At 39.3% G+C, this 8611-nt stretch overlaps 1 protein-coding gene and 1 long non-coding RNA gene across 3 annotated transcripts in view; one reads left to right on the top strand and one right to left on the bottom strand.

Annotated features, from left to right (window-relative positions):
• The first annotated feature begins 943 nt into the window (after nt 1-943).
• LOC101469782 (ras-specific guanine nucleotide-releasing factor RalGPS1) overlaps nt 944-8611 on the top strand; it is a 91112-nt gene continuing 83444 nt past the window's right edge. For both annotated transcript variants that reach the window (XM_024803287.2, XM_076886802.1), the window contains exon 1: nt 944-1267. The gene's annotated coding sequence lies outside the window, so the exon portion shown is untranslated. The remainder of the gene's footprint in view (nt 1268-8611) is intronic.
• On the bottom strand, nt 3431-6790 carry LOC143419556 (uncharacterized). Its single transcript, XR_013099560.1, has 4 exons — nt 6515-6790; nt 5986-6138; nt 5535-5624; nt 3431-4960 (listed from the first exon to the last, which is right to left on the bottom strand). It is a non-coding gene; the product is annotated as an uncharacterized LOC143419556 (long non-coding RNA).

Genomic DNA, 8611 nt, shown 5'->3' with positions numbered 1-8611 from the left:
TGTTAAAAGCGAGTTTTTGTCGCCAAAGTGCTTGCTCATAGGGGGTCATATGATTGTTGGGGTTTTCTCTGTATCTATGAAGCGTCTTGAGGCGACTTTTGTTGTGATTTGGCGCTATATAAATAAAATTGAATTGAATTGAATTTATAAATTGCACAGTTCAGATTTCTGTATAGTTTCATATTTTATATTTCTGTATAGTTTTCATATTTATATCATGTTCATAGCCTGCACATAGCTTGTACACCCACTACAGCATGTACATACTTATAGTTATAGCATATTCATAACATACCTTCATACCGTGTACATTGTAACATACACATAATAGACCCATATTTTGTACCCTTATACCTATAACAGACCCATTTGTGTAATATATCTACAAATCTATATTATTGCTAATATATATTTTGTAATATATCTATATTATGGCTAAAGCACTTCTGGATGGATGCAAACTGCATTTCGTTGCCTTGTACCTGTGACATGTGCAATGACAATAAAGTTGAATTCTATTCTATTCTATTCTATAGGCTTAAAAGAGCCTAGCTGCTCTCATTCTGCTTTATCAAACTTTCTTTGGGTTACACAACCAGAGAGATAATAGAGAAGATAATTAGACATTAGAGTGTCTTCTCTTCCTCGCTGGCTCCATGACTCTCAGTATGGTGCAGACTGGTTCGCTATGTCTTGCACAAAATCACCACCAAAAACACTACAAATTACTCCCATGATTGTATTTCTTATAAACCCCTGAATCGGGTATAAAAGGAGTATAATGTACGAGCTTATATACTGCTGTTGAAGGCAACATAGATGCACCTGCGTCTTAAGGACGCTGTCTTTGATCCGTTCCCTGATTGGTCCGTTGCTCTTAGAGGCGGGAGCTGTCTGTGAAGCCAAGCACACTATTAGGCAATACACCTGGCTATCAAGATGAATGCGCCTACCTGTCACTTCCTGCTGTCGGTATTTATTCATTTTCACTTTTTTTTTAAATTCTGGGGATAATTTGGCACGTCACTGCCATATTTGGATGATTTCGTCTAATGTATCCCTTGCATCTTGTGGATCGCGCGGACCACACGTTGCGACCTTGGCTTCATGTTCGGCTTAAAGGAGGAGTAACCCTCCTGGACACCGCTTGGAAAACACCGTTTGGATTTTAATGAGCTGCAGCTTCGGGGGTTGTTTTAATGTGGGCTCATATTGTCGTCTTTGTTTTTACAGCAGCAGGAGGAGGGAGGGACTGTGCCATGGAAAGGTAGGCACAACAAATGTGTTTGTATGCTTTTTTCTTATCGTTGGGAAGAGGTTGATACAGACTTGGCAGCAGGCCTGGCAGTGCGCGCTTAATAAATAAGGCTACTAGAACAGCCGCGGCGTACGACGTCGCTGTCACAAGACGCAGCCTGCGGACACCCGCAAACATGCTTGCGATGCGCATCTTTTCTGTACAGGCGCGTGGATGTGTGTCTCTTTGAGGCTTTTTACATGTATTTCAGCTGCCAAAAGATGTCTGTGTGGTAAAGTGCTCGCTTCAGTGTTGAACTGGCCTAAAGCACAAAATGCCCCCCCCCCCCCTCTAAGAAACTAACTCGTCACTACCCCCACCCCTGCCTCTGCAGGGTCATATGTAGGGACGTGGCAGCATATACAATAGAGACAACATTGTCGACACACACACACACACACACACACACACACACACACACACACACACACACACACACACACACACACACACAGGCTAACTGCGCTATTATTACAGTAGTATAGTGCAATACAAAAAATCTGATACTTGCTTTGATATTAAATGACGTTCCTTCTTTACTCTGACTTTCTGTTGGAGTCCAGCTGAGGTGAGTGAGGTGACCAATTGAATGCCATTTTGGTTTAATTAGTGGAAACAAACACTTCTATTGCAGTGACCTTAAACTGTCCCATAATACTGACATGCTCACACCCTGTGCATGTTTTGAGACTGCATAGTAGTAATGAGGTCCACTGTATGCTGTTTAAGTCTTATTTTGGCACATTCTCAAAAAAAAACTGTTTTCAGACTATTTAGTGAAATAATCTGCTGTCTTCCCATAGTATAAACACATGAATTCTATCTATATAAATAAATACTTGAATAACATTATCAGTGTAATAATCTATTCATTATGGCACTTGTTAGTGGGTGGGGTATATTAGGAAACAAGTGAATGTTTTGCCGTCAACATTGGTGTATCAGAAGCAGGAAAAATGGGCAACCATAAGGTTTTGAAGGAGTTTGCCAAGGGCTAAATTATGATGGCTAGAGGAATGGGTTAGAGCATCTCTAAAACTGCAGCTCACTGTGTGTGTTTCCAGTCTGCAGTAGTCTGTATCTGTGGTTATCAAAAGTGGTACAAGAAAGGAACAGTGGTGATCCAAGAACACAGTCATGGAGATCAAACTGCTGAAAAGGTTTATACTGGTTCTGACAGAAAAATGTGAGAATACATGGTGTATTGCAGTTTATTGTGTCTGGGGTTGCATAGGCACAGACCCATGCTGACCCCTGTCCACTACCTAAAGTGGTAACAACGGGCATCAGACCTCAACCATGGAGCAGTGCAAGAAGGGGGCCTGGTCTGATCTATTTCAATTCAATTGAATTGAATTTTATTTATATAGCGCCAAATCACAACAAAAGTCGCCTCAAGGCGCTTCATAGATACAGAGAAAAACCCAACAATCATATGACCCCCTATGAGCAAGCACTTTGGCGACAGTGGGAAGGAAAAACTCGCTTTTAACAGGAAGAAACCTCCGGCAGAACCAGGCTCAGGGAGGGGCGGCCATCTGCTGCGACCGGTTAGGGTGAGAGAAGGAAGACAGGATAAGAAGGAAGACAGGATAAGAAGGAAGACAGGATATCTGATCTGACCTTGAAAGATATTATAGTGGGTTATTTCACAGTGTTTATCAGAGTAGAGGAACAAACTGTCTCTGCAGCGGCTAGGTTTGGTAAACAGCACTGTAGGTAGGGGGTTCTCAGAGTCCGCCATCATTTCTACTGTCTTGAGCGGGTTCAGCCCCAGATGGTTCTGACGGCACCAGTGGACCAGCTGATCCACCTCCCATCTATACGCTGATTTGTCATTGTTCTGGATCAGACATTGGTCTGATGATGATGGCGTTATCTGTGAACTTCAGGAGTTTAACAGATGGTTCTCCTGAGCTCTTTGCCAGAGGTTTCCTTAGCGTCATGCATTCTATTCATTTTACACAGCATGTCTCTGGTCCCACACACACCAAAGGACACACACTGAACCTTGTTTTTACTTTAGGTTTAAACATTGAGTTTATTTGTACTGATGACATTTTTATTTCGGACCATTGTTGTATTCTTTTTAACCTGTCTTTTCATCTGTCCCTCTCTCCTCACTGAAAAAAATATGTTGTTGGATTTACTTAATTCAATGGTGGACATTTGTTGCACACAGATGTTTTGCTTTGGCAGCAACTTAAACAATTGAGTTAAATTAACACAATTTATTCATGTTCAATAAACCTGTGCAATTTGTGTTGATAAAATGTGACTTAAACATGTTTTGATGAAGTAATTTGAGCTCTTGAAATATTTTAATCCTTCACAATTTTCTCACTTTATCCCAACACCATTCAATAACTTTTACCCAATACTACTTGGTCACTTAAATACTGCATGTTATCTTCAAATTACATTTTGCTATTATATTCTAGTATCAAATACACAATTTTCAAATGGAGGCCTTATAACAGATTATATTGTCCTCTTCCAAGATGGTTGCTGGCATCCACCAGTAACCTTTCAAAACAAAATGTCTAATTTCACTGCATTGACAGTAGGTAAAGAATTAAACTGACATTACTCCACTACTGAATCTATATAAACCAACAGTTAAATAATGTCAGTTCTTCCGTGTTCTCTGGAATCAATCACAGCAAAGAAATTAGACTGTTTCTTTTGAAAAATGTTGGGAAAGAACAAATCAAAACATTCTATTTAAGGCCTCTGACGTCAAGATTCAGTTAAACAACAATTATAACTAAACAATTTGAGGTAATGTTAGTTTCCATTAACATTAAATTGGGTTACTGAATTGGCAAACACCTTCCTATCAACATTACCCATTTTACCCCAATAACTAAAGAAATTAGCACTTGCAGGTCAAAACCTTTATTCAAGAGATGCAAAAATAACATTGATACAGTGACTGTCAAAAATTACAGCACTGATCATACTGTGACATCTTGGTTCAAAACAGCACACTTAGAAATATTCAACGTTCCTTACTTCAACTGAATGAAACTGAAAATACCATTTCACACGGCCCATATGGGATATTTAGACTGCATAACTGTTCATGCTACATCTCTTCACTAGTAAAAGAAAGAAAAAATACAAAGAGAAATTTAAAAATGCTGCCAAACAGAGAACTTGTACAGAGTAAAAGGAAAAACAAACAACAACAACAACAACAAAAAAACGGCTCGTCCTCATGGCAGTTGCAGTGTATATAAAAATGAACCCTGCGATCTGTTCCTGGAATTGAGCTTCAAAAATGCAGCAGAACAAGTGTGAGATTTAAATGTCTTCTCACCTAGAGCTGATCAGCTTGCATGCATAACAGTGAGCTTTCATTGCAGGAGCAGTTTTGTCTTAGTTGTGAACTTTTCTTGAGAGCTGAGTTGCTTCCAACTCCATTACCACCCTTTGAATCACCTCAAAAGTGTAGCAGAGCTGTGATGGGTAACTCATATTGAAGGAATAAAAAAGGTCCAAACAGCATGGCTACTGCAAAGGTCACGTTATCCAGATCTTGAAGAACTACTATACCCTCGATGATGATGCCAACATCAGAAAAGTCATTGCCTGGTGCATCCTCTGGAGACAGATGTTCATTGTGGTTTTCTCAATCTGTGCAGTGGCCTCAGTCAAGTCCTGGTTAAACACAAAACACTGCTTTAAGATTCCCTTTTAAACTCATCTCTTTTGAATCTACCAGTTCTAATGTTAGAGTAATTTAAACCAATGCAAGCAACATAGTAAATAGCTATAGCCAAAGAGTGGCCTGCCATGCTGCCATTCATGGTCTAACAGAGTTTCTAAGAGAGGGTGAAAAACATAATTTTACATTCGTTTTTGTTAGAAAGACACCGGCCCATCAGAAATCCAGGTTTTGTCACTCAGAAGATGTTAGAATTTAGACTTTCAGCCCCACAATTTGGTTAGCTGTTGGTCTTTTTTTTTTTTTCAAACAAAAGCTAATGTAAATATTGGTGGGATTTTCCTTTGTTCACTAGAATGACAAATTTAAAGTTTTTTCACACTGATGTGACCCCTAATACAGGGGTGGGGCCTCAAGGGCCGGCGGCCGAGTTCACTACCAGGCCTCATGTGAACTTCAAATTATTAAAGAGGACTACTGGTCCTAACCAGTCCAATGAGAATCAAGTGGTTAACTAAATGCATTTTTAAATGTTGCAAAGCCACAATCTACTCATAAAACACTCACCATGAACTCCTGCACCAAGATGTTGCAATTGTCTTTCACACAGATGCGGAGCACTTTGATGAGGGACTCCCTTCGAGCATTAATGTCATCCTAAAGTATTATAACAAAGAAAACAGAGATTTGTGAACTTTTCAGTAGCACAGAAGAAAATGATCCCAGACAAAAACTTAAACCAGTCAACATGCAACACCAGCATCTACAAAGCAATATCAAAAGTTCCTGTTTGACATCAACTTTATGGATATATAGTTTCCAGAACATTTATTTTTTTAAAAAGATCAATTTTTCTCAGTGGGCCAGTAAATGCATGACGAAAATTATGGCATCCTTTTGGTGGAATCAGTACTCACAGGTAATAGTTGACTGTTTCAATGGATGCAGCATAAAAATCTTTTACTGACCTAATGCAATACATATACACTTTGTAGTTAAAGAATTTTAAAGTTCTTACTGTCATTATGGCAGCTACATCCTTTAGCTTTGTGCCCTGTTCCCCCGATCACTTTGCAAACACTTTCAGCAGACTGTCAGAGAGAAACTCAGCTCCGTCAGAAACCTTGACTGTAAAGGCATGGTTGGGATGCACTGGAATGCTGCATTTCATCTGAAATGACATAAAATTATTTTGAAATAACAGCAGGCACTGTGCTTGGTTAATAATCAGTAATGTTTTGTTGAATAAAAACTGTGCTTCCAGATCTTATGGGATTAAAAAAATCCAAAGATGTTTATTTCTGATTTGCAACCCAAGAACCCACAAGTTACAACCTCATTTTAGTTCAAGTGTGCATTAATGTGAGTCCAGTAATCACCTTTCTGACAATACATACAGGTATAAGTTAAACCTATGGCAGATTTTGGATTTCTCAGTTGTATTAATAGGGTGGTCTATTTGAGTATGCATGCACCTAATAATTATAAAAAACCTATTATAATTAAGTTACAGAAACCTTAAGCGAAAATAGAATATACTTTCTTACCATAACACCTTGAACCCACAATCCATCAGCTGACTCCTGGTGAAATGCAGAATAGAGGTCATCTCTCAATGTGCATCAACAAAAACAAAAACAAAAGGACAGCAGGTGAGGGCAGGAGGGGTAGGGATGTAAGCTAGCATAATACCGCTGATGATATTAGCTAAAGCTGTTCAATGTCCAAAATCTCACTAACACCACGGTGCAGTAAATACACAATGTAACTGAAGAGTCAGTTGACAAATCTATTCACACAGAAAACCAAATTATGTTATGAGTGCCTCGCAATTAGGTTTAAGAGCAGAGGTAACCCCAAGGTACTATTAGACACTATTAGTGATATTGTTGCTCCTGCTCCATCTGCTGTCCCAATTTCATTAAATGAAGATTTTGAAAAACTTCTTTCTTTCTTCGTTGAAAAAGTCAGTAATGTGAGGAATCTCTCCTTCTGTGTCTCTGTTGTCAGCTCCAACTCAAGCTAGGCCTGTAATTTTAGAAAGATTTTTACCTGTGTCCTTACCAGAGCTGGTCAAGTTAGTTGATTCGATGAGAGCATCCTCCTGCTCTCTTGATATTTTACCTGGATCTTTGTTTAAAAATGTCTTTCAGTCTATCGGTCACTGTGTGCTTACAATTATCAATACCTCACTGATTTCTGGTCAGGTCCCTGTTAATATAAGAATGCTGTTATTCACCGACTGTTTAAAAAAAAAACCTAAGCTTGACGCTTCTATTCTCTGTAGCTACAGACCAAATTCAAAATTATCGTTCATTGCTAAGATTTTAGAAAAGGTTGTGGATAAGCACCTTATAGCTGTTTTAGATGAATACAGCATTCTGGATAAATTCCAATCTGGCTTTCGTAGAGCTCACTCTACTGAAACTGCACTTCTTAGAGTCTCCAACGACATTTTGATGAGATGTGATGCAGGAGAATGCTCCGTTTTGTTGATGTTGGACCTGACCTCCGCCTTTGATACTGTGGAACATCATATTCTTCTAGATAGGCTGAGACACTGGGTGGGTATATCAGGGGCTGCTTTGGACTGGTTTGAATCTTATTTGCATGAACGATCCTTTTCTGTGGCTACCTCTAAGTACAGTTCATCTTCTATTTTTCTTGCCTATGGTGTAACTCAAGGTTCTGTTTTGGGGCTTTTATTGTTTTTGTTGTATTTCCTTCCTCTTCAGCACATATTGAGCACTTTTAAGGGCATTTCGTATCACTGCTATGCAGATGATATTCAGTTATATATCTCCTTTGAGCCCCAAGATGTTTCCAAGCTACAGATTTTTCATAGGTGCATAGACTCCATTAGAGGTTGGATGGCTGGAAACTTTTTTCAACTAAATGAGGAGAAGACTGAAGTCCTTGTTTGTGCTCCTTTTTTTTTTCTTTTTTTCTTGCCTGTCCCGTTTGGCTCTCTTGCCATCAGAATTATTGTCTAAAGGCGAAGAAAGATGCCCAATGGATTTACTTTACCAAATGGACCATCCCAGCCTTGCCATAATGGTCTATTTGATTCACCTTTTATTGTTTATTTTATTTTATTTTCACTTGCTAAATACGGGACAGACTTGACTGGGAAAAGAAAGGGGAGAAAGAAAGAGGGAAAGAAAAACAGCGGACAAGAGGGATGGGGATAAAGGGCAAAAAAACAAAAACCAACAACATAAGCAGACAAAAAATACCAATCAATCACCTGGATCACCTGTTGAGAAAGGAAAAAAGAGAAAACAAGCAGAAGAAAAAGAGAGCAATATAATAAACAACATCACGATGATCTATGGGAATATAACAGTAAATACTAAATATTAAACATTATTGTGCAGCACGTAAGATCGACAGTGCACAGTGTGCTTTGAGGTAGGAGCCAAAAAGGGTGTAGTTTGTGTGTGTGAGCACCTGTGTGTACACCTGTGAGCATGAACGCGCTTGTATTTAAAACGTTTCTTCATGTAATGATCTGCTAGAGGGTGTGGGGGGGGGGGCCATAACCCAGTCCTCCAAGGCATGAAGCAGGTATGGAGGAGATCAAAACTCCAGACATCCAGAGGCCCCCAGAACACAAGAGACCAAGGAAGACCAACAGAGGGGCA

Source organism: Maylandia zebra, linkage group LG7, assembly GCF_041146795.1.
Source record: "Maylandia zebra isolate NMK-2024a linkage group LG7, Mzebra_GT3a, whole genome shotgun sequence".
Lineage (NCBI taxonomy): Eukaryota > Metazoa > Chordata > Actinopteri > Cichliformes > Cichlidae > Maylandia > Maylandia zebra.
This window is presented reverse-complemented; position numbering and strand designations above follow the sequence as displayed.